Source organism: Pinus tabuliformis, chromosome 6, assembly GCF_031772625.1.
Source record: "Pinus tabuliformis cultivar Carrire ecotype Pingquan chromosome 6, CPIR1, whole genome shotgun sequence".
Taxonomy (NCBI): Eukaryota; Viridiplantae; Streptophyta; class Pinopsida; order Pinales; family Pinaceae; genus Pinus; species Pinus tabuliformis.
The window spans coordinates 97,603,739-97,631,029 of NC_142292.1; positions in this window are offsets into that span (position 1 = coordinate 97,603,739).

A 27,291-nucleotide genomic window follows, 5' to 3' on the forward strand; every position below is an offset into this window, starting at 1 on the left:
ATTTTGATCCATGGTATTGGTCCAAGGTATCTGGTCTGAGGTATTGACCCTAGGTATTTGGTCTGTCACACAGAATGAGTCGATCTTGCGAACAAGATAGACCTTCCTAGAATCTAAAGAAGACCTAATGACAAGCAAACCAACCAGACACTATCTTTCTCTAAATATGCTTTGATAAACAATAGCAAACAAGTGTTTTTAGGGCCTACCTTAGGTCCAACGCAAGCTTGTGGATGCCTTCGCTCCTTTGATCCAAATGAGCTCCTTTTCGCGAATCTGTAAACACAAGCAAGGCAAACAAATTAAATAGCACCTGAAAAGCCAATTGCATAAAACATATTTAACATGAAAGTCAAGGAGTTCATGAAACAAATAACATAAGATACTTGTTGAGAAAAATGAGTTTGATTGTATTAATTCAAAAGAAGAAGAACTTTACAACCCTTTGCCTTGACGTTGTACAAGCTCCTCCCAGGGTCCAGCAAGAAGTCTCCTCTACTTTGACAAGTTTCACTCACTCCCCAATGAAGGCAAAAAGATGTGTGATCTCTCCTCTTAAGCTCAACTAGGAAGTCTTGACTTCACCAGCATTTACCCTCAAAAATGTTCAGCTTCTAACCTCTCTAGCAACCAGCCCAATGCCTGTATTTATAGTGCAATGTAGGGAGGTTACTAGGTCCTCCTTCAAAGGGATAGCTCCTCTCATCAAGGGATTAGCTCCTTCTCTTTTGGGATGCATGAACCACCTCAGGGCGAACAATCCACGTCAAAATTCCTTCTAGAAACCTCTAGAATTAACCCAAAGTGAGTTTTTTAATATAAAACTTGCGCCTTTTGACTTTCACAGGGGTCTGCACCTACACCGTTAGGGACAGAGCGGGCAGGTCCGCAGTTTTTGTACACAGAAGGTGCGGGACCGCAGGTGACCATGAGAGAAAGTGCGGAACCAGAGTTACATTGATTTTTAATGTCTTTCTCTCATTTCCAAAGCTTGATTTGAAGAACTGAGGTCTGAGACTTGCTTAGGAGGACAGTACAAGTAATGATAGACCCATACTGACTGCAAATAATCATGGTGACGATATTTTTGTGTAACAGATTGCCCCCTAAAGTGTGAAGTCTGTAGTAGATGAGGATTTCTTATCATTTAGGAAGAGTGAAGTACTTTATCATTTCGAGGATCATCGTGTGGAGAGCCTGGTTGGAACCTGTAAAAACATTCAATGCAAGATATATATATGAGATCATATCATCGCTGAGGTAGGCATTCCCATGCTCAGATCAAAACTGACTAGAAAAACTAACTACTGCTCTGATACAGGAATGATCTTGTAAAACATCACAAGTATAGACTCATGTGGACACAGTATGGACGCAGCCATCTGTTTATGAATAGTCCATTATATAATGAATACAAAATTCCTCGCAGCCTGGATTGTGGAAACTAGATCCAGGGTCTTCATTTCTACTTTCCCGAAATAGTACGATTCTATCCATGCGAATGAATGTGTTGATGTCGAACATGGTAGAAACCACTTGATTACCAGTCAATGATGTAAACTATTAACAAGTGTGAGAGAAACCACCAGTGATGGCAATGGCTCTCAAAGTACCCAGTACAATCCATGAGATGCAAATAAATGTGTTGATGTCGAACATGTCACGGAATCCTTTGATCGAAAGTCAATGATGTAAATTATCGTCAAAGGTGAGAAACCTGCCATTGAGGCATGCAAACTTCAAGGTACTGACGATTCCTAGATCATCTTTCTAGATAATGAGTTGATGTCGATAGAAAGCGATCCGTCGTAGGCAAGCCCACAACACGAAATCATAGATCAAGTTGAAGAAATTTAGTTGCAAGGACTGACTCAGGGATGGTCAAGATGGATGACAAATATTTTGCAGATGAATGGCTTATTGGCAGTGACCTCTTGAACACATAACGACACGACAGATGGCTTGGTGACAATTGACCCAAAGTTAATACCCAGAAACCGGCTGAAGACTTTCAATATGGTTTGATCAACTGTTAGTGTTGGGTATATGACCAAAGTCCCACATTGACTAGAGGTGGGGAGGATCATGGGTATATAAGGATGGACAAATATCTCCATTGGTATGAGGCCTTTTGGGGTAAATCCCAAAAACAAATCCATGAGGGCTTAGGGCCCAAAGTGGACAATATCATACCATTGTGGAGATGTGTGGTGTCCAGAGTCCCAACAAGTGGTACCGGGGCCAAGTTCTAAGTTAGTCAAGTGGATGAATCCTCGGAATGCCGAACGAAGGTGGTGGGCCTCGGTAATATAGGCGGTGTGCTCCGGATTCTTCATGGACGTGTCCTGGTCCCAACACGGTGAAGAGGAGTTGACCTGAGATAAAGCAAGCTCTCGAGGCAGGTGGTGCTTCCATGTAAGGCGTGTGCTTCCAACGCATTGGAGTGGAGAATCCTAGTTGGTAGAGAGTGGACGGATGGATAATCGTTTGAGGGGAGGCTCGATGGTCCTTTGTTCGAGGGGATGAGCTCGGTTAGACAGGCGGTGTGCTCCGGATTCTTCATGGACGTGTCCTGGTCCCAACACGGTGAAGAGGAGTTGACCTGGGATAGAGAAAGCTCTCGAGGCAGGTGGTGCTCCATGTAAGGCGTGTGCTTCCAACTTATTGGAGCGGAGAATCATGGTTGGTAGAGAGTGGACGGATGGATAATCGTTTGAGGGGAGGCTTGATGGTCCTTTGTTCGAGGGGAGGATTGTTGAGTATACGACCAAAGTCCCACATTGACTAGAGGTGGGGAGGATCATGGGTATATAAGGATGGACAAATATCTCCATTGGTATGAGGCCTTTTGGGGTAAATCCCAAAAACAAATCCATGAGGGCTTAGGGCCCAAAGTGGACAATATCATAACATTGTGGAGATATGTGGTGTCCAGATTCCTAACAGTTAGGCAAAGGATTTCCCAACCCAGGTGAATAAAAGTGTCGTGTTCAAGAGTGGTTACAAAGTATGACAAACAGGCTCATTTTTCTCTCTTTTCCCCCACCATTTTTGGCAAGTACCTCTTTATTTTTGACAAGCTTGAGGAGGATAACATTTGCTTGATTATAAGCTCATTCTTCGGATGAGTCCAACTTAGTTTAAATTCAAATACTAAGAAGGAGTGGTTTGTTCATGTTTGTAATTGAACAAGTCCTTTACTGTGAAATTTTAACGAGTCCAGTATAGGAGAAACTCGACGTTTTTCAATTTTAGAGAGTCTGAAAAAACTTAAGAAGACTCCAGGGTTGACCTTTTTCGTAAATTTGTGTCTCCCAAGCCCAAAAAAGTATAAAATAATACTTGAGAGAACCGCTTGATCTTTTACGACCAAGGATTACTTTTCGTTATTAGTACCCTTGACCCGAAAAAGTAAAAAAGCAATCAATGACACGTCGTTTTATTACCGATATTGAATTTGAAACGACAAAAATCCGGCAATCTTTTCATGTTTTTACGGTCGGAAAAGAGCTGTAAGTGGACTGTCTTTTAATTCCATTTTAACGAGTTCAAAAGAAACACTCGGCGATCTTTTCATGTTTTAGGAGTCAAAAAAGAGCTTAAAGATGACTCTACATGTTTTTTCGTTGAAAATGATAGATTTCACCTGAATAATCCTTTATTCTGCACAAAAACACAAACATTATTCATACCTATTTGAAATGGATAAAAATGTCGCGAAATACCTTTTCAAAGTGAAACATAAACAAATTTTCAATTTATTTACTCAAAAAACTTATAAAAAGGGCCTTTGTCAATTCATTTTTACCGTTTGAGTTTGGGTGAGAAAATAGTGCTTTTGCCTAGAAAACTTCCCGTGAAGATTGCGGAAAATCCAACCGTCGGAATCGAACGCCGTCTTCTCCAGGTAATCCACATCATCCCATCTTCATTTTTAACCGTTTAATTTTTTGTTTTAGTCCTTTATTTCATTTTTGGGAGGGTTTTTAGGCTCAAAACCCGCACGCGGGGGCCCGCAGGTTTACCATTGCGGGCCTGCGGACCCCAACTTTTTCTCCATTAGGAAAAAGCTCGAGGTCCGCACCTTCTGTGTAGACAAAGTGCGGTCCCACGCACTGTGTCTAACCTGGAGGGTGCGGTCCCCGCCGCAAGGGTTTTGAACCCAAAAATTCTCAAAAATGGACCATACAAATTATTTTCTAACATTTTAATTTGTCTTTATACTTGATGCAGAGAGTACATCATGCTAGATTGGCGTGAACGATAACATGAGGACGTGGATGTCGCCGCATGGAATCATCAGCCTTCACTTGATGCTTTGAGGGCGTGGGGTTTGTACAAATTCTGGGCCATTCCTGGCATGAGGGCTCAGGTGGATTTCTTACAGTGGCTGGTTGACAGATGGAGCATACAGGACCAGTGCTTCTTCATTGGCGGCCACCAACTCGAAATCGAGCCAGCGGACATATATTTCTTGACCGGTTTGCCTAAGAGAGGCGAAGACTTAACTCTGCATGGGACTAGGCCCGGTGGCCAGTCTGTCGATAGCCTCCGGCTAGAGTACTGCAACAGCCAGGCTAGAGACAAAGGGATAGACATAAAGACGATATCCCGTCCTGAGCTCATGGTGATTGCATTCACTGTCACCAGACTTTGTGGAGCTGCCGCATTACATATTGCCACCGGATCCCAGATGCGTATGGAAGTTGATTGCTTTCGAGGCACCATCTTCAACTGGTGCGATGCCATGTTGGCCAATGTGAAAGGCCAACTGACCAGGGCAAAGAACGGACGACTAAAGACCTTTGGTTACGGGGCTTTAGTCGTGATTTTTGGCCTGGAGAGGGTTCCTATGCTGATCCCACAGCACCTTACTGTTGGAGTTGGGCTTCCTCGAGAGCCCAAACTGATGCGATGGGTCGCAGTCATGGCCCGTCACCTGGACGAGAGGATAGAGGTTGCTCGATTCAAACCTGAGTATTTCTAATGGCTGGAAAACCAGGTCTTTTCCATTCAGGACTTTCCTTACGCTGGGATAGATTTTTGTGGTGACCCAGACATGGTTCTTCCACCAAGAGAGTAGTGGGACGAGTCAGGTAAGATTCTTTTCAACATTTTTTTTTCTATTTTAATTTTTTTGTTATTTTTCCATCGTCTCAAAACTGATAGTAAAAATTTCAAATGCAGATGTGGGTCCACAGCGACCAGCTGCTCTCCGGCCTTTCGAGAGGAAACAACTAGTTGCACCCGCACCAGCCCCACAGGACGAATCAGCAGAGGTTTTGGCCGAGTTGGAGGGTCATCTCAAGCGCTTGACAGGAGATATTCCTGAGACCACTATAGACGACATTCCTCGTCGACTTCAGCGCTATGTGATTGGGGTCCCGAGACCTTTTAGGAGGTTCCTTTGCAAGGTGGCCCGTGCAGTGGTTTCTTATAGAGACCATCACCAGTGATAGGATGATCGCCTATTGTGGGCACATGTGACATTTTTGTTTTTTGTACTTATCATTTTTGCCGATCATAAGGTGTTTTTCAACCTATGATCGAGGACGATGTATTTTTTGACACACTCCTATATATATATATATATATATATATATATATATATATATATATATATATATATATATATCACTATTACCGGCTTATCTTGTAAATCATGTTATGGAATGGTTTTAAATTTACATGTATGATTATTGCAAATGTCTATTTAACATTCGAGAAGCAATTGCATCTGCTAATGTATTTAAAGATCTTGGAATATGCTGATATTCAATATAATCAAACTCACATTCAAAGAGATGCACTCTCAAAAATAATCTTAATAACACTGGATTTCTAATGGCATACACTCTATTAAGCTGTAATACAACGCGTTCAGAATCTAACCTCACTATCAAACTCCGAATCCCAAATAAAATAGATTCAAACAATAACTCAATCACTGCACTATACTCGACAATGTTGTTCGTTGTTTGACTGAGGCTTACCCCATGCATAGATACTAACTCGTCAGAGGGCGAATAGATAACCCAAGCTGCGGAAGAGATGTTCCATGTATTACGACAAGCACCATCAGCGAAACCAATGTATGTTTGGAGAGGCATCGACATCTGCAATATCAAGAGTAAAACCAAGATAAGCAGGAATAATGACGAAAAAACACTCTCTAAGCTAAGCACATTGTTTAAACTAAAACATACCAGCTAGAAAGAAAAAACTATCCTAACTAAATCTCCATACCCATTCTTTTAAGCATAATACCTCTTCAAGTAAAGGCCATTTCTGGGTTTAGCCAAAGAGTCCCCATCAAAGTCTACCAATTCATAGGCCCCTTTGGCTAGCTTTCACTTGACAACATAGGGACCATGCCACATAGGAACGAATTTTCCAGCGCCTAATTTATCATTAGCTTGATCATAAACTAAGACTAGATCTCCTTCCGAAAAATTTCGAGGGGTCACATTTCGATCATACTGAGCTTTCATGCGTTTTGCGTGAGTCTCGATCGCCAATGCAGCATCATGTCAATTCTCATCTAATTGAGCCAAGTATAACAAACACTTTTCCTCTTCGGAAGTGGCTGGAAGTAACTCGATGGCCATTTGCAGTGACGGGATTTCACATTCAATGGGTAACACAGCTTCCAAACCATAGACTAGTTGAAAAGGAGTGAAACCTGTTGATGTTTTTACTAAAGCTCGGTATGCCCAAAGCGCTGAAAATAGCATGTTGTGCCAATTCGACCGATGAATCCCAATGATTCGTCGGATCATGATAACTAAAACTTTGTTGATGGATTCAACCAGACCATTCGCTTGTGGATAATAAGGGGTTGAACTATCGTGACGTAGACCAAGCTGGCCTGTAAGTTCGGTCATCATAACGTTTCGAAAATGGCACCCATGATTAGTGATTATCGCTTGCGGGACACCAAACCTAGCAATTATATGATTGAACACAAAAATTGCAGTTGTCTTGCTGTCTGCCTCGAATGTAGGCATCACCTCAGCACACTTAGTAAAATAATCTACCGCAAGGATGATATATGCATGCCCCCCGGCCGAGTGAGGGTTACATGTAATAAAATCGATACCCCATTTGGCAAAAGGACCAACGGAAATTATAGGGTGGAGAGGAGTAGGTGGAGCGCGCATCTTTCGATCAAAAATCTGGCAGTTGTGGCATTTTTAGACCGCCGTAATACAATCTTTAAATAAAGACGGCCAGAAGTAGCTAGTGCGCAATATCTTTTGGGCTGTGGCAAACCCAGACATATGACCGCCACACGCTCCAAAGTGACAGTCATTTAGAACCCTTTCAGCTTCCTCATGAGTTAAGCAACGTCGAAAAACGGAGTCCGCCCCATGGCGATAAAGAGTATCTCCAATAATCCTGAATTGTTGGGATTGGAATCGAATTTTCCGACGTTCTGACCTTGAAATTTCTGGCCGAAAGGATTGGGTCTGGAGATAAACGATGATATCCCCATACCACGGATCTAAAGTGCTGATTAGAAACAAGGATTCGTCCGCAATGGGCTCCTCCGCCACAGTTTCCGTGTCAGCACGCGGGAAGTCACACATTAACTCCGCAAAAACTAAAGATTTCTTAGACTTAGATTTCTCAAATTCCAAGTCGAACTCTTGCAGGATAACGATCCATTTAGAGTACTTGCCCCCTAGCAATTGCTTGGTCAAAATGTAGATCTTAGGGTTGCAATCCGAAATTACCGTAGATTTAGGTAGTAGAATGTAGTGACGAAAACGTTGGACAGCTTGAACGACTGCCAATGCCAATTTCTCCACATGTGAGTATTTTAGCTCAGTTGGATTTAAAGTTCGACTAAGGTAATATATCACATGTTCCGTTCTGAATTCATCTTCCTGAACTAAGACCATTCCAATGGTGGAATGAGAGGCGGCGAGATACAAGAAGTAATCTTGGTTGTAGTTGGGAGGATGCAACAACGGTGCATGGGTCAACGCGTGTTTGAGTGCATCAAAAGATTTCTGAGCTATCTCATCCCAATAGAATTGAGTGTTTTGCTTCAACAACTGGGTAAAACCCTTTGTAACCTCGGCGAAGTTAGGAATGAATCGTCGTAAAAAGTTTGCTTTCCCTTGCAAACTTTGGAGTTGGCGAAGACTCGAAGGAGGAGGAAATTTGATGATAGCTTCGACCTTTGAGGGATCAACGCGAATGCCAGCTTTCAAAACTACAAACCCCAGCAATCGACCTGTTTCTATACAGAAGACACATTTGTGTGGGTTCAACCGAATGCGATAATGCCTACACCTCATAAAGATTTCTCGTAAATGGACGAGGTGATCAGCTCGATGTAATGAATGAGTAGGCAAGTCATCGAGATAGGGTTGGACAATGTGCTTGATGTCATGAAACGCATAAGACATCGCCCTTTGAAAAGTTGCTCTGGCATTCTTAAGCCCAAAAGGTAATTTGCAATAAGCAAATGTCCCACATGGACAAATGAAATTCGTTTTTGGTTGATCGGCAGGTAGAATGTTGATTTGATTGTATCCGGAAAAACCGTCCATAAAGGAGAATATTTCGTTGCCGGCACAATCATCAATGATTTGATCGATATAGGGAGTTGGGTAATTGTCCTTTGGACAGGCTCGATTAATGTCCCTATAATCGATGCATATTCTTATTGTTCCCTACTTTTTGTTAACCGAACAATATTCGATACCCAATTCGTTAACGGGATTGGATAAATGAAACCTGCTTTCAATAATTTTTCAACTTCTGCTTTAATTGCAGCAGCTTTTCGTGGGTGAATCTGATGCAAATGTTGCCGGACGGGTTTAGCGTCCAGGTAAGTCTTGATTTCATGAACAATAATCGCGGGATCAATTCCTGGCATTTCCTCATAGGACCAGGCAAATACGTCGCGGAATTCTTGAAATAGGGCCTTATATAATTGAATTTCGTCATCTGTACACGAGGCACCTATATGAATGTTCTCAACAATTCCGGGCTTAACCGAAATGTCAATAGGAATAGTTCGAGAGATGTTTCCCAAATTTAACTCTGAATCGGGATGTTTCATTGGATTCTGAGGTTCCTTGACATATTCAGTTGTAAAAATTGATGAGAAATCATTTTCAAAACGATCATCCTCAGGTAAAAATGAAGATCTGTGATGGAGATCTTCCCATGGTAAATCATCTACATATAGGATTTCACGAATTTGCTCATCAGAGTGAACAAGTTCAGAAAACATGGTTAAATTCGAGGTTGATGTGAAAAGTGATTCCTCACGAACCACATTCATTAAGTCATTTTCGGTTGAACATGGGTCGGCAAAAGACTGCACGGCTTCATAGGTAATTTCATATGGACTCAAAGGCATGGCATTACCAAACGAGTCTATCTCAGATTCAGAAGGGACGATCCAAGGATCATCATAAATGATGGTTTCTGATGTAATCATATGAATGGTTGCAAATGAAGATGATGCGTTGATTGGAGGAAAAGGAAAAGTTCCCAGTAAACCGGCATCTTTAACTAATCCTACTCCAACATCCTTATATGGGATAGTCGTTTTACCAACATTCTGAATACTCTCCGAAGAGGCTGGGTCGGATGAAAAGTAAGCCAGCTGGTCTATTGTTACGATCTTTCCATTATGTGTGAATTTAATTACTCGAAAGACCGATGAAACGACCGCTGTCATAGCGTAAGACCAACTTCGACCCAAGAGAAGGTTGTAATCTAGAGGGGCATCAACCACCTCCACATCTAGACTAACGGTTTTTCCTTCAACCCCTATAGGCAAATCCTGTAGAATTCCAAAAGGATGAAACCCACGGCCATCAAAGGCATTTAGAATTGTCGGGGATTGATTTAGCGAAGGATAACTAAGCAATCTCCAACACTGTATCGACATAATACACGTTGAGGCTCCCTCATCAATTACAGTCCGATGAATAGGTCTGTTTTTTACTATCACTGGAATCTGGAAAGCCGTTTGATGAGGAAACGTGGTGTACTGTTTTCTAGATCGAATATTATTAGGTTTGGGTCCTGAACATCAACAGCTCCTATAGCCGAAAAAAGTAATTTACGTTGCGCTGGGCATGATTGCAGCACCTCCAAAGCCGACATTGCTGAGGGTGAAACAGCTAAATCCTCAACAATGTTATAATTCTGAGCCGCTCTTGCATGTGGATTGAAAGCTGACTTTCGAAGTATACCCTTGGCGGGCGGTTTGATTACCAAGTCTGGATTAGGTTTCTTAATCTGTAGTGGATCGGAACCGGGAGCTGAGGTTGATGGATTAGAATGAGAAGATTCTGCTTCTTTACCATCAACAGGACTCTTACTACCATAATCTTGCGATCGAGTCGCAATCCTAACATGGGACATCATCAGTATGGGTTCTTCATTGGCACTCGAGGATGAACCTATCATCTTACTGTCTTGAGCCGGAAAAGGATCCTTCAAAACAGCAGGAGTTTGGGAACCCTTGACAATTTTCGCAACCTCTGCACGATGAGGGCAGTCTCTTGTAAAATGTTCATTGTCACAAATGAGACAAGGATAGCAAGGTTTGCGCTTTTCATCATTGGATTCCGCCTTTTCAGGTTTCTCCTTTGAACTTTTGTTCGTTTTATTCTTCTTCTTTCCTTTCTTCTTCCCACCAGATTTTGATTTGGCTGTAGATGACTCTACAACGTGAATATCGGTGGAAATCTCTGCAGAAGAATCTCCTGTTGGGGAATCAGGCAAGGTTATAATAGGAGAAGAACTCTTGGAAGACTTCTTCTTACTTTTAGTGTTAACCGTGCCAATCATACCGTCGGCAGCATGAGATCCCGAAGGAGCTGCAGTGATTTGATTTTGCTTAGGAAGATTGGGGATTTTTTCATGTAACGTACCCGACTGAGTATAGACCAAGTCAAGGTACTGTGCTTGAGCAATTACTTGCTCCTCAGTAACAACTCCGGCTTTAGCAACATCTTCAGTGATCTTTGGCAATAAAGATTTTACAAACCACTCAGCCAAGATTTGATCCGGAATAAACACCTTCACTAAACGTCGTCGACGTCTCCACTCATGAATATGATCTGAAATGTAAGTGGATGTCGATTGTTTTAGTGAAGTTAACAATTCCGTGCCATTATCATATCAGACTGGCAACTGAAAATGAGTTAAAAACGAGGTAGCTAACTGACTAAAATTATAAAAAGTGCCTCGCGGTAACTCAATGTACCACTTGGCCGCGAGACCAATTAGAGTGCGCTGGAAAAGTCTAAGACGGATTGAATCATCTGAAATGGAGTTAGATGCACACCAGAGGTGGTAACTCATCACATGGTTCGACGGGTCCTCTCCTGATTTACCTTCGAACTTTGGAATGTCACTAGGCAACTTATTCGGCATTGGCGGCCAAAACGAAAGATAATTAATGGATCGTTCGTTAGGCGTGACAAGTCAAGTAAGTCCAAAGTTGAGATAAATGGTAACTACCGATTAGGGTCCCTAAAACTCTGGGTCATGAGACCAGCCCCAGGAGGAGGATATCCAGGATAACTAGGAATAGGAATCGCATTCGGGATATTGTATCCTCCTGGAAAACCAGGATTAACCGGACCGTACTGGGGTTGTTGAGGTTGTTGATAAGTGTACCACCTTGAGGTTGAGGATTGGCAATAGAACCTGACATCATAAGAATGTCTTCTACGCTCAACGGCTTAGTACCATTGTTTCCAGTTAATAACCCTTGCTCAATGGGTTGAGGAGATGCTCCCGAAAAAGTACCAGAAAGTGACCGATACCTGGAGGGAACAGAAGGACCGCCGTACAAAAAAGATTCGGGCGATTGAGTAAACATGGATGACTGTCCTGCCATATTGACGGGAGTATAAAAAACTCTAGGTGTTGGGTGATAAGGAGCACGAGGTGGTGAAAAACTTAACCCTGAGTTTTCTAGAAAATTAGTCAAAGAAAGATACCAAGAGCTACTCCTAGGTGGACTGTAAAAAATTGACTCACGCTCCCTTAGTTCAATAACAGGTTGATTTTCAGGGATAGGGATGCCTACTTCTTCTTCTGGAGTAAGTTCTTCAATAGCAATAAGTCCAGAAGGAAGATCTTGGGTGATTACTCTTTCTACCCTAGGTGAACCAGGACCACTAGAAGTTGGAGAAAAAAACCCCGATGTCGGAGTAGCAGCAAATTCACTTTCAGGCTCGGATATTTCGTGTTCTTCACCTATATCACTAGTAGATGAAAAGCTACCAGCGATTTCAGAGACAGACACTGACATGGGATTATACTCTGCTACTAACGGTTGAAAATCAGGATGTACTATCAAAGAAGATTCTTCTTCCTCGGGTGACCCAACTCTACTGTCTCTAGGAGTTACGAGGACTTTCAAGCCTTCGAGCTGGCTCGGTACTTCCTCGAGAGGTTGGCCCCGAAGTCTATGAGACCTCCTCAGTAACTCAGCCATGTTTACTAACTCAGGAGACTGGCCCCGAAGTCTACGGGACTGCCTTGGTAATTCAGCCACAGTTAAATACTTTTAACTACTTCACACGCAAACAAAGTAAAATCTCAATGAAAACCACCTAAAGTCTCCAAAGAACCAAACAAATTAGAATCACACGCCTAAAGAATCTAAGAGATCAAACACACACAAACAGTAACTTTCCGGACTGAAAACACTAGTTGGTGATGAAATCCAACGTCGCAGAGTTCAATACAGAAATGGCGGTTGGAACAATTACCCCGGCAACCTGCTTAATGAATAGACTGGCACAAGTTCCTCCACTTAACCGTCTCGAGTGAATAGGACCCCCCAGAAAATCCAAGTGAGTCTAGCCGACGTCTGCTCCAGGTACAGTGGGATCTCCCACCACTGTCACCTCAGGAAGAGTCCTAAAGAATATGGCCACTAAGGTTACCAACTGAGACAAATACACCTGGGGGAATAGTCTACGGACAGTCTACGATCCGATACGCACGCAAGGGCAGAGTAGCAAGCTCAATCCCCTTGAAGGCTCCTTGACATAATCCAAGGTTTACCAACAAGTGACCCCAGGCTCCTCGACAATGGTTAATCTGAGGTTTACAATTTTTAATACGTGAATATCTTGCGTCATTCCCAATGAGGAAGGATTGATTCCCACACTGGTTCAGACATGATCTCGTGCTTCTCCTTTAAGAGGAGCTTTCCCAGAGCATAAATGCAACAATTGGATTTCTTCCCTACCACAAGATACAGCTACTTGTTTGTTTTTACTGTCTTGGAGAGTTAATTACTCTCCTACTCCAAGACACTAGCCTAAGGTAAGTTGGTGTATCAGAGCCCTAGAAATAAAAATGTTACTAGGTGAATTTTACTTTAAGCATTAATTTTAGTGGTTTTTGTTTAAGTCCAAAGGTGCAGAGATGAAACTCGTGGTATGAAGACTCGACTCAAAATCACTAAAAATGCACCTAAGATGATCTAAACAATCTTTTTCTCTTCGATGAACTTCTAAACTAAGAAAGAGTTTGAGAATGCAAATACTTTGTAAACACAAATCTTTCTCAATTAAACAAATTAAAAGAAAAGTTTTTCCTTTCCAAAGCACTCAAAACGAGACAACTAGTTATTTCACAAAAATTTCCCTCTTTCGTTTCAAAGCACTCATTCACTACAAAAAACAAACTTTTTGTTTTCAAAAGAGATTTTTTATATTTTTATAAAACACTCAAAACTAATGAAAATGACTAACTTTGAGATATACAAATTATAAAAACCTATTTGAAGTCAAAGCCTACTAAAAGTCTTTTTTAAGGATGTTTTACTTAGCTAGATGCAAGCTAAGGACTAATTTATGTAGAATCACAAATAAGTCAAGAACAACCAATTTTGTTTTCTTTTTGAAAATGAAAATCCAAACTTTCAAATACAAGCTTTTCGAAGTTTTGTAAAGAGAAAACTCAAAGCGGATTCCTCAAACAAGGGGAGATTTCATAAATGGTCAGACTCATAAGAAGGCTGGTAGACACTAAGGTGATCTGAAGTCCCTACAGCTTATAAGCTCAGAGCCACTACACAACCAAAATGAAAAACAAACCCAACAAGCAAAACTCCTAGGAATTTCACCTAAAACCCTAACACTAACGAAATCAATCCAAGGAAAGCTTCTGACAAGTTATATGCAGGTCTGGGCAGTGGATAACAATTTCTAAAGACAAACTAAGCTGACTAACAGAGGAAATCTTAGGGTTTTCAAAATTTTGACAGGGTCCGCAGGCCCATAGTTGGCACAGGTGCGGTCCCGCTCTGTGCTAAAAGCCAAGCTGCGGGTAGGTACGCACTGTGTCAAACGGCTAGGGTGCGGTCCTCTCCCAAAGCTATGAAAAACGAAAAATAACCCTGGATCTACAAACTCTACCCAATTTTACACACAACAAGCCAAAAACAGAAACAAAAATAGAGTTTCTCAGGTCAAAGTAAAAACAAGGAAAACAATCAAGTCCCTAGTGGAGTCGCCATTTTGTCACACGGAATGAGTCGATCTTGCGGACAAGATAGACCTTCCTATAATCTAAAGAAGACCTAATGACAAGCAAACCAACCAGACACTATCTTTCTCTAAATATGCTTTGATAAACAATAGCAAACAAGTGTTTTTAGGGCCTACCTTAGGTCTAACGCAAGCTTGTGGATGCCTTCGCTCCTTCAATCCAAATGAGCTCCTTTTCGCGAATCTGCAAACACAAACAAGGCAAACAAATTAAATAGCACCTGAAAATCCAATTGCATAAAACATATTTAACATGAAAGTCAAGGAGTCCATGAAACAAATAACATAAGATACTTGTTGAGTAAAATGAGTTTGATTGTATTAATTCAAAAGAAGAAGAACTTTACAACCCTTTGCCTTGACGCTGTACAAGCTCCTCCCAGGATCCAGCAAGAAGTCTCCTCTACTTTGACAAGTTTCACTCACTCCCCAATGAAGCCAAAAAGATGTTTGATCTCTCCTCTTAAGCTCAACTAGGAAGTCTTGATTTCACCAGCATTTACCCTCAAAAATGTTCAGCTTCTAACCTCTCTAGCAACAAGCCCAATGCCTGTATTTATAGTGCAATGGAGGGAGGTTACTAGGTCCTCCTTCAAAGGGATAGCTCCTCTCATCAAGGGATTAGCTCCTTCTCTTTTGGGATGCATGAACCACCTCAGAGCGAACAATCCACGTCAAAATTCCTTCTAGAAACCTCTAGAATTAACCCAAAGTGAGTTTTTAAGATAAAACTTGCGCCTTTTGACTTTCACAGGGGTCTGCACCTACACCGTTAGGGACAGAGCGGGCAGGTCCGCAGTTTTTGTACACCGAAGGTGCGGGACCACAGGTGACCATGAGAGAAAGTGCGGAACCAGAGTTACATTGATTTTTAATGTCTTTCTCTCATTTCCAAAGCTTGATTTGAAGAATTGAGGTCTGAGACTTGCTTAGGATGACAGTACAAGTAATGATAGACCCATATTGACTGCAAATAATCATGGTGACGGTATTTTTGTGTAACATGGTCCAAGGTATTAGTCCTAAGTGGTTTTGGTCCATGGTATTGAGAAAGGCCTAAAACTATAAAAGGAGGAGAAGATCATTAGGCCAAGTGTGCAAGTATTGAATATCTGATGAAGTGTGAGATCCAGTATGCAGGTTATGGGTTTTTGATGCTTTGCTTGATCTAAACTAAGGATGAACCTATGTGGATGATGATGGATGATGGATCGGGATCTTAAGGCTTGGAATGTATTATCATTATGTGGTTTGATCATGGATAGACTAGATCTGAATACTAACGCGTGTTTTATTCTGCAAATGTTATGATCTGGGTTTGACTGAACTCTGAAATAGCTGTGAAGTTTTTAAGTTAGTATTTGCATATCTGTACGTGGGTTCGCTTTGGTAAAAGCGCGTATACACGCTGGTTCGGTTCATCAGAGTAGCATATACATTATGAAATATGATATCTGAATTTGTAGATGGTTCTAGTGGTTGTTGCAGAGTTCTGGGTTCCACTCTGTGTTCTGGTGACTGTGTTTTGATGACAGGTCTTCAGTGATTCAGTTGTGGGTGATTCAGAGATTGATGATTGAGTATTTAATGATTTTTTAATGCAATGGGTGTATTGCAGTGGTGATTGATTTTGAGCTTCAATGATGTTGATGGCTCCAATATGAAAATTGGATGAAATGTGGCCTTCATGTTATTGTGTTGTGATCCAGGAGTATCCAGTTTGAAAATTTAGGAAACGTGGTCCCTAGAGGAAGAGTGAAGGTTGGAGCCTTCAGTAGGCTGGAGCCTATGTACTAGTAAATATATCAGCTAGTACAAAAGCCAGGGGGTTGTAGCTCCCTTCTAGTAGTAGCTGGAGAACGAGAGAAGGTTATAGCCTTCTATAGGTGGGTGCCTGCGTACTTGTATGATTCTGTGCTAGTACAAGATTGTAAACATGTTTTTCTTATATTAAAAGGAAGACAGAAACAGGTGGTGTTTGTCCCGCATTAGGTTTCCACCTTATATCATGGTGTTCATGTGTGTTTCTTATGTGTGATGATCTATTCTGTTTTACTGCACCTGGTTACTATTTATATGGTTAATGAAGTTCTAATGCACTGATTAAAGATCAACATATGATGAATTAACTGAATCATAAGTTTGTTGGATATACGCTAGTTGCATTAAACATAGTTTCATGTACACGCGAGTTCCCTTAACTGAAGTAGCGTATATGAATCTGATTATGGAAATGAAAAAGTTATTGATTTGCTAATACTGATTCACCCCCCCCCCCCCCCCCTCTCAATATTATTTCCAACAATTGGTATCAGAGGCAGGTCCTTTGATACAAGCTTGATCGCTTGAAGGAGATCCGTAGAAACAATGGGAAAGAAGCTAAAGAAGAAAGCACCTCAAAAGAAGAACACAGCTCAAAGGAATGGTGATCGCAGGAGAGACAATTGGCCATTAAATGGAAGCAAGGATTCAGATTCCAAATCACCTCAAGATGAACAAGCAAATGAAGCATCATATAAAATCATATATCAACAAGATCTATTTAACAAAAGAAGAAGTTACCAGATTAAAAGCTCAGCTGGAGTGTGCCTTCAAAGTACGTCAAATGCTGCAGGATGAAGTGATATCACTAAAAAATAAGCAGAATGAAGAACTACCTCAAGCAGATAAAGAACAAGAAAATGAGATTCTCAAATTAAGGAAACAAGTGGAAGAAGGAAGAAAGGCTGAAGAAATCTTGAAGAAGAAACATCTGGAAAAGGAAGAGCAACATCAGGTTGAGGTAAATATCTTAAAAAGTAAATTAGAAGAAAAAGATAAAATGTTAAGATTTCAAGACAGTACTAAGATTTTGGATGATATTCTTAGTAGTCAAAGATCTCCTGTTAACAAAACTGGTCTTGGTTTTTATGAATCTGTCAAAGGTGAATCTAGCTCACGGGGTGAGGCAAGGAACCCTAATGCAATACCTGAAATGCTCAACAAGGAGATAAAAGGTCAACCCCATCAACAACCAAGGAAAGAAAGTCTTCAAAGAAAATCTTTTACTCCTAACTATGGAAGTGATAGTCAGTTATTTTCTCAGATGAATAACGTTGAGTATTATGTATGTCATAATCTTGGACATGTTGCAACGAGATGCAGAAGTAGAATGGTTCAAGACTGTCGCACAGAAATATCATCACGTTCCAGGTACTTGAAGGGATATTGTTTTTCTTGCAATATGTTTGGTCACAAAGCCATTGACTGCTACAGAAGGAATATGAAACATGTAAGATGTTATGCATGTAACAAGCTTGGACATATAGCAAAGGAATGCAGGAACAAAGTACAGGCACCATACCAAAAGGAGAAAACATCATCAAACTCGAAGATATGGAAGAAGAAGGAAGTACAGTCAGAAAGATGTGGCATAGAAAAGTATACAGACATGACAGACTCAGAGGGAGCTGAAAGCATGAAACTTCAGTGTTCTAAATCTCATACGCAAGTTTCATGAAGACAAGTCATGTATATATGCGAGTTCGAAGCTACACAGTCGCATTTATGTTGGTTTTAGGAAAAGCGGTGGGACAGACTCAAGAAAAAGGGTTTGATATGGTTCAGTCAACTATTTTCTCTATTTGATGATGGTTACAATCTGCTGATGATGTGTGGAAATGTGTTGGTACTCATAAGATGTTGTTTAGAAGTGCTTTTGATCCTCACAAGTTAACTTGATGTATATTTGATTGACGATGATGCCTTAATACTTCTTGTTGATATATGCATGATCAGATCTGACAGTGAACAGATGGAACAGGTTTAGGGGGAACATATGCTTCGAATAATGCATTGTTGGCATTATGGTTAGAAGTCTTTGGTGATGATGCTTATGTGGCTAAATGATACATTTTGCTATCTCAGATGATACTTGGGGTCACATTGTTGGTATTCAAATCAGATTCATGGATGATCACTTAAGTGGCATATTATTGTTGGTTGGCCAAGAGAATGGTATTGCAGGTTACAGGTCTGGATGTTGTTGACAGATGCTTATGGTGCAGATCATATATGGTGTATGATAGTTGCTGATGACTATCATGGTCTTGTTTAGATTGCTGGTCTTTGTTATTTGATGTAAAGGTCATGCAAATACCTAATTTGTAACCCCCTTTTCATGGGAAGGATGATGTAATAATTTCTACTTCATTCATGTATAAACATTTGGTATATGCCCACTTGGTTGGGTGGATGAGTCAAAAATGGTGTATCCCCACTTGGTTGGGAGATTTATGAGTCATTGGTGATAGGAAGGTCATACTCACATAGTTGAGTTGTAGAGTCATATTATTCTTTTGAAAAATATTTCTACAGACTCTGCATGTGCTCAGGGGGAGCAAGGATGGTTTAGTACATCTTAGCGTGTACAAAGGGGGAGATCAATCAGAGATTTCAGCATGTACTCAAGGGGAGTATGGATAGCATAATGTGTATCAAGGGAGAGAATATATTGGTCCACCCTTTGCCCTTGATGTCAAAGGGGGAGAGTGACTTGGTGTTGTTGTTGCCATCAAGTCCAAAGGGGGAGATTGTTGGCATTATGATACAGGTGTTGTCCATGATGGCAACTCACTCAAATGACAGATCATAGTGCAGCAGGTCAATAGCAAAGAATTACAGATCAGACTACAAAGAATGAAGAAAAAGAGGTATACGCAGGTTCACATTGACAAAGGAGCGTATACACACAGGTTAATAGACCAAAAGGAGTGTATAACGTACACACACACTTTCACAGAAGGAAAAGCACGTATATCTTGGAAAACTAAGTTTTGGTCCATGGTATTTTGATCCATGGTATTGGTCCAAGGTATCTGGTCCAAGGTATTGACCCTAGGTATTTGGTCCAAGGTATTGGTCCTAAGTGGTTTTGGCCCATGGTATTGAGAAAGACCTAAAACTATAAAAGGAGGAGAAGATCATTAGGCCAAGTGTGCAAGTATTGAATATCTGATGAAGTGTGAGATCCAATATGCAGGTTATGGGTTTGTGATGCTTTTCTTGAGCTGAACTAAGGATGCACCTATGTGGATGATGATGGATGATGGATGGGGATCTTAAGGCTTGGAATGTATTATCATTATGTGGTTTGATCATGGATAGACTAGATCTGAATACTAATGCATGTTTTATTCTGCAAATGTTATGATCTGGGTATGACTTAACTCTGAAATAGTTGTGAAGTTTTTAAGTTAGAATTTGCAAAGTTGTACGCGGGTTCGCTTTGGTAAAAGCACGTATACACACTGGTTCGTCTCATCAGAGTAGTCTATACATTATGAAATATGATATCTGAATTTGTAGATGGTTCTAGTGGTTGTTGTAGAGTTCTGGGTTCTACTCTGTTTTCTGGTGACTGTGTTTTGATGACAGGTCTTCATTGATTCAGTTGTGGGTGATTCAGAGATTGATGATTGAGTATTTAATGATTGGTTAATGCAATGGTTGTATTGCAGTGGTGATTGATTTTTAGCTTCAATGATGTTGATGGGTCCAGTATGAAAATTAGATGAAACGTGGCCTTCATGTTATGGTGTTGTGATCCAGGAGTATCCAGTTTGAAAATTTATGAAACGTGGTCTCTGGAGGAAGAGTGAAGGTTGGATTCATCAGTAGGCCGGCGCCTACGTACTAGTAAATATATTGGCTAGTATAAGAGCCAGGGGGTTGTAGCTCCCTTACAATAGTAGCTGGAGAATGAGAGAAGGTTGTAGCCTTCTGCAGGTGGGTGCCTACATATTGGTAAGAGTCTGAGCCAATACAAGATTGTAAACAGGTTTTTCTCATATTAAAAGGAAGACAGGAATAGGAGGTTTTTGTCCCACATTGGGTTTCCACCTTATATCATGGTGTTCATGTGTTTCTCCTATGTGTGATGATCTGTTCTGTTTTTACTGCACCTGGTTACTGTTTATATGGTTGATGAAGTTTTGATGCACTGATTAAAGATCAACATATGATGAATTAATTGAATCAGAAGTTTATTGGATATACGCTAGTTGCATTAAACACAGTTGCATGTACACGCGAGTTCCCTTAACTGAAGTAGTGTATATGAATCTGATTATGGAAATGAAAAAGTTATTGATTTGCTAATACTGATTCACCCCCCCGCCCCCCTCTCAGTATTATTTCCAACAAATAAATCATGGAGAACTGTCCAGAAGTTAAAGGAAAGTAAATATTATTGTTCACAATTTTTTCTCATTAATATCGGCTCCGCGGCATACAAGTAACATATGGCTTTTTTTGTAAGCATTGTTTAAATGAATATGTCAGTACCTCAAAAACCATAATCACTCACATCGTTTTCATGTTCTAGAATATAAATCAATTATAGTTTATCAACACATAAGCGGATCTTGCAAATAAGAACTACTGGAGGAATATCCAAAGTGTAAGCACAAATCTCAAGGACATGAATAATTTCTTAATGCAGTAAATTATTGAAGTTTAGAGCTGAAAGGAAAATGTTGCACCAAATTAAATGACATTAATTGAAGGCAGAAAGAAACTGTAAATAAATCAAATACACACAACAAGAAAACGAGAATCGAAATTCTATCTAGCTTAAAAGATGAAAGCAATGTCGAGTTGGTCTGGCGGCCAACCCAACCAGCTCACACCCTCTTTGAATGCCTGGTTCACATAGAAATCAGAACCATTAGAGGCAAAAGATAAGTAGACAGTTCATGGATAAAATTGCTTAATTAATTCCTGAAAAAAAACAATCTTTGCATCAAGCAGACATTGCTCAGCTCTGGCAAGACAAGAGGAGCAATCCACCAGTTATGAACTGCATGAGGCTACATTGGGATAGCTCCTCTGCCCTTCTACGCCTTCCTCTCCTGTGCACTGTCCCTGATTGGATAGCTATCTTAATTAATTAACTAATTGACTGCCTAATTGTTCTTTCTCCCGAAAATCTCTTATATAGCATTAAATTATAATTTGGGCTTTCAATTAGTCGATTAGAATAGAGGAGGCAGATCTCAACAATTTTCTATAAATAAAATTAGTTTACAATTGAATGTCGAAACAAGGATGATTCTGGCAAATCGTTCCTCTTTTCCTAGAACATTGTTGTTGCTGGACTCCACGTAGGATGGGTGCTACATTGTATCATAACCACATGGCATAGATGAGGGCAGAGCATTGCATTGACTCCAGTGTTGATGTGGTTGCGGTCACTTGCTTTAGGCATTCTCCACATCTTGAAGGTGAAGAGCAATCCTTGAGGTCCACAACGAACACCTCCTCATCTATTCCTTTTCCCTCCTTGAGAGCTTAGAAATCATCTCGTATCTGGTTCCCACTCCTTGACAGCGGCCAGAGAAATCTAATGTCTCTCTGACAGTCATCTCGCCATGATGCAGATCATTTTGACTAATGTATGCCAATGTTCTTTGAGGTACAAATTCATTCATTTTATTCCCATTATAGGTCACTTTACCAGATACTTTGAGATCAGAGCTGAGCTTCCCAGCAAGAGCCAACATCAAAGTTGTCTTTCCAGAGCTTGGAGGTCCAAGAAGAAAAGTCATTCTAGAAGGTTTTATTATGCCACTAATATCATGGAGTATTTTCTTTGTTGGAGCAAGGCCAATGGTGCCGAGGATACTCTCGAAAGTATTGACTGTAAAGTTGAACGGAGTTGGCAAAGCTTTATTTCCAACATAAACATTTGCATCAAAGCTCAGCAAACCACACAGAAACACGCAATACAGAGGATCACAACTCATTGGTTGATGAGACCGTTTCGCATTTTTCCAAATCCATGGACTTCTTGATAATCTCAAAATACTTATCAATGCCAAGCTAAACCTCTGAACTCACTGGCTTGTTGAAAGGCTAACTACTGGGATGGTTCATTAGAGATTGTGATAGACAAGCGCGCATTATTCTTATGGAGGGACTAAATGTTTTGATACCATATGCGCCATAGCAAGCCAAGGAACAAAATCATATAAGTCAACAACTAATACAATTCAAAATACCATTACCTTCATGAACAAAGCATAAGACCAGGTTTGAGTTCAGCATAGTGCAGGAAGCTACTGTAACTAGTGCAGGAATCCCAATGCATGGTGCAGGCAGGTAAGTGCAATGGTGCAGGCATGTGAATGCACTGGTGCAGGCACGTCCCAAAGTATAATAAACGAGTTTTAATCCTGCAACATACAAGCCTTAATTAAACTCTTATTAATGCCATTTTAATCCTATTAAAAAAAAGAAGTAACAAATACTCTTCGAAAATACTCATTTAGCCAATCAACAACATGAGAGAAATAGATTAAAAATGAGACAAAACGAAGACCCAACATCCCCCCATGCTGACCATCTTGCATGTCTTCATGCAAGGAAATCTGGTGTTGTTACTTCCTCGCAAAAAACAAATTTAAAATATTTGTAGGCATTTCAAAATGATGTTCCTGTAATTTTTTGTGATCACCTTTCCTGCGCTAGATAAAGCTTGCTCTAAAACAGAGTGTCTACTTGACTCTTTATTTGCTTAAACTGATTTCAAGAAAACCTAAAACGAAAGTTGTCATGAAAAACTAAATTTCACAGATGGTGTTATTAATAGCTAACTTTTAAAATTTCCAAAAGGATATCTCGCAGGTATCCCTAATCAGAAGTTACACTTTGAAATCCTCATTGTAGATATGAGTGACATGATTTAAAAGCCATGGTGTTAAAAGTGGACATAGCAATACCTTCCCACAGTAATTATTTTACCATTATCCATGTATAGTTGAAGCTCCTCTTGTCTGGGCACAATGAATTATCTGCACTAAGGGTCCCACGTCCATAAAAATCATTCCAAAAAGATAGAACTCCAAGGTATAACAATAGAAGGATTTTAAAGCCATTCGCAAAGAGATTGATAGTAAGTTCATGGAAAGCAAAATCAACCAAGTAAATTATAGTGTAGAGTTAACTTGAATACCACAGGCATGGCCTTGCTGCCAGTAGGAATCTATAGCCTCGATAAGGGTACCTTTTAACCTTATGAAATGCTTTTGTCCCACCTATTAGATATAGATTCAGAGTCGTTTAAGAACATTTACTTTTTTCTCCTTTTAGAAGTTAATTGAAGGCCACTGTCCTAGCTTGGTAACCAATTATCGACAGTGCCATTCACGAGAACTAACAAGAATGAACGAGCCGGTTCACGATGAGACCTCTCATCTTCTAGTTTTTCAACTGAAAGCCATTACCCTGGCTTGGTGACCAGTGTAGTAATGTCAGTCTCCTTAGGACCCATGATCATAGTAGGCCAGCTCGCAATGAGACATCCTATACCTCAATTAATTCATTTATGTTTTTAGAAAAAGACTCTGATTATGATTAACCTCAGATGGGTTACTTAATAGGTGGGGAAGCAAATCTACTCTTTAAGAGTGTAGGATGGCATGACAAGTTTTTGATTACTATTATTTACTGGTTGGTCATGCTTCCTTAAGAACTTATTTAAAAAACATCTCGGATAATGACCAAAAATATTCCTTGAGTTGATCATGTCAGGGTTCTTTATGAAAGCTTATTAGAGTTTTGTAGGCGTGGTCCACCAGAGGAGGTTTTTCACTGGTCCCTTTGAAGAGGAATTTGAAAAGATTTTCTGGATGATAGTTTGTTAGAATAGGAAAAATTGTTACATGTAACTTAAAACAATATCCTTGACTAACATGTTGATCAACAATCAAGGTCACTTTAAAATATGAGGTATTACGTGTAAATTTCTTTTGACAAGTCTTACCATGAGAGTGCATGATAATAGAAATTTAAAAAGTTTTGCTTTTAGGGAATCACAAGATCATGAGTGTTGTTATGCATTTTTATTCATTATTCTCCTATTATCCTACCCTATTTTTAAAGAAATAAACGTCACCTTTAAGTGAAGGCATACTTCCAATGAAGCCATGTGCATAACAAAATACTAAATATACTCACACTCAGGTTTAAAATGCACACTTTAACACATAACAAAGTATGAGAAACCAAATTACTTACTTGATATGGTACTGAGAGTTTTTGAATGATGAGGGATTGGGGTGTACTAGTAACTGTTTGGAACAAGGATTCAATAGGACACACATATTCATAGTTCTCCAACTTGTATAGGTCTTCCACAACTTGAAGATTTCTCTCTTTAGATTGACAAGGATGGTTAAGGGAAACTCTAGGGTTTTCTTCTTTGTGAGTTTCAACAACGATTTCCGAACAAGTTCCAATCATGGATTGCTTCTCTAATGGTTTATGGATTAAAGTTTCTTCCTGACGTAAATATTGTGTGGTAATAGGGGAAGTTTCTAGATTCACTCCTCTCTCCTCTCTAAAAGATATGACATTACATTTGATAAGGGTGTGAGTAGGAGAAATAGGTGCTTTAAATTGATGTGCAACTTGATTGTTGAAATTAAGGTTTGGTTGCATAAATGGTTGGGACCATAGAGAGGGATAACATGGTGGTACATTGGATGGGAATTGCAACTGTTGTGGCTCAGGTAATGGAATTTGCATTGGGAATTTACCTAGAGAGGAGGCTGCAAAACATGCTTGAGGCTATGGGAATATCTGGCTCAAGGGAGAGGGCCATTGTGGGAATATGGTGGGGTATTGAATCAAAGGAGGATTATAAGTCTTCCATGGAACTATGGGGTTGTATATGTGTTGAGGAACCTGCTGGGGATAATAAATATTACTCCAAATATTAAATTATGATTTGTTTGAGTTATACCTAACGGTCGATTTATTTCCTTACTTGATTCCTTAAATACTTGTTGAAACCCCGACAGTGATGGGAAATAATTTATTGAATGGTCCTCCTTACACTGCTTCCATTCTTCCTGCAAATCATCCAATTGTAAATTTAGAAAAGATTTTGTATCTCCTATTTTTGTAGTACATTCCAAAAATTGAGAATAAAGTTCTCTATAATTCTTACCGATCTTGGAGATTCCTCTTGAATAACTAATGCATAATTTACAAACATCATCATATGGTAAGTGAGAAACATCACCTGCTCCTATCAGATTTAAAAGTTCTAAAAATTCATCTTTGATACCTTTGAGTAGGAGTGTTTTCAAGGTCTCTTTTACCAAATTCTTATGTTTTGTTTTTTGGATGTTGTATCTAAATAGGTCCACATAATCCTCCAAGCTTTCATTTTCCCTTTGTTTTATTCCAAAAATTACTTCACCGGCCGGGCAATAGTTTTGATATTTCTCCAAGAATACATTCTTCATGTCTTCCCATGTTTGAATGCAGTTCCCACGAAGGCTCATGAACCATTGGAGAGTTTCTCCTTTAAGAGTAAGAGGAAACACTTGCAACCTTTGAGAATTAGTACAATAGCCATATCCTCTACAAAGTACTTCAAACTCAAATAAGAATGTATCTGGGTCTTCATTTTCCAAACCATGAAATTTTGGTAGTGCAGATGGGGGAATATTATGCATTTGAGCCATTCCTAGATCTTTGATAGGAAATTCAAAAGTAAAAATGTTTTCCATTTCTTACCAAACTAAAAGAGGTTCTCCATGTACTACTTCAAAACTCCTTCTTTTAATATTCCTGGAAACTAGTCTGTGAAATAGGTGCATTGAATGATTCATATTAGCCTCAAAACTCTTCATTAAAAAAAATGCCCTGAAATACCATTTATTTATCTTTACAAGCTAGTTGGTATATATTGTTAGCACGTGATTGAATAGATAAAGGGGGGATTCTTACAGCACCCAAGAAATGAAAAAAACTTAAAAATAATGCAAGAAAGAAACAAATTCAAAGTAAATACAATTTGCAAAAAACTAGGTAAAGAGAAAATCAAACTGCAGTAGGTTACCAAGGTCAATCCCCTAAGCACCTTCCCAGCAATGGCGCCAAAATGTTGGGTGCAGTATAGGGCTTATAAAAATACCAACATTTAATTTTTCAATCCGGAAAGTTCGTCAACTTTGAGACGCAACACTGGAAATGCCAGAGAAAGCCCCTAGAAACCTACAAAACAAATGCTAGTCTATCTTGCGTATTAATCTCATTAATAAATGAAATCCTGCACTAAAGAGAATTCAAGAAAACATCAATCCAAGTAATCAAAATCATATGGGAAATACAAGCAATCAATGCGAAAGGAAATTCTAATTACAGGAAAACAGAAGGGAAAATTGAACTAGAAATAAAGCACTGCCAACATAATAACAAAAAGACTGTAAATGTTGGAAGAAATTCAAAACCATTCTGCTTGCACTAGTTCTACCTGCACTAATTCTACCTGTACTAATCCGATGTAAAGTTAACTTGAAAGCATCAGCAACATAACAAGGAAATTTATTGTGTAAATGAACTCATGAAAGAAATTATATTAATATGAATTTCTCGCCTTCCTTGTCCTGAAAATAAATCATGGAGAATTGTCCAGAAGTTAAAGGAAAGTAAATATTATTGTTCACAATTTGTTCTCATTAATATCAGCTCTGCGACATACAAGTAACATATTGGTTTTTTGTAAGCATTGTTTAAATGAATATGTCAGTACCTCAAAAACCATAATCACTCACATCGTTTTCATGTTCTGGAATATAAATCAATTACAGTTTATCAATGCATAAGCAGATCTTGCAAATAAGAACTACTGGAGGAATATCCCAAGTGTAAGCACAAATCTCAAGGACATGAATAATTTCTTAATGCG